The sequence below is a fragment of the Salvelinus sp. IW2-2015 genome, unplaced genomic scaffold, assembly GCF_002910315.2.
Source record: "Salvelinus sp. IW2-2015 unplaced genomic scaffold, ASM291031v2 Un_scaffold4271, whole genome shotgun sequence".
Classification (NCBI taxonomy): domain Eukaryota; kingdom Metazoa; phylum Chordata; class Actinopteri; order Salmoniformes; family Salmonidae; genus Salvelinus; species Salvelinus sp. IW2-2015.
In genome coordinates, this window is record NW_019945542.1 from 18,109 (window position 1) to 18,708 (window position 600).

Genomic DNA, 600 nt, shown 5'->3' on the forward strand with positions numbered 1-600 from the left:
GAAAAACACTCCATGGCCCCTCTTCATGCAGAATCGTCATCTCATCCCTCAGGGAAGGGTTGGTCTTGTGCACAACAATCATTGGAAAGAATGAAAATAATTATTGTATGATTCATTCAGCACAACCAAGAACAACGTTGAGTGCATTAGTCCAGTGTTTCCCAACCTGGTGTCACGGCCGTGCAAAAGGACGAGACCAAGGAACAGCGTGGTATCGTACATTTCTTCTTTATTCTAAGAATGAACACTGAACAAAACTAACTAAATAACTAAATGACGTAATGACTAATGAGTGCTGAACAAGGCAACTACACATAGACAAGAACCCACAAACACAAAAGGAGAAAATGGCTACTAATATGATCCCCAATCGAGGGACAACAATAAACAGCTGCCTCTGATTGGGAACCATATCAGGCCACCATAAAACCATACACATCACCTAGACCTACAACCCTAGACTTACAAAAACCCTAGACAATACAAAACCCCTAGATAATACAAAAACTAGCGTACCCACCCTCGTCACACCCAGACCTAACCAAAATAGAAGAAAACATAGATATCTAAGGTCAGAGCGTGACAGTACTCCCCCTCCCC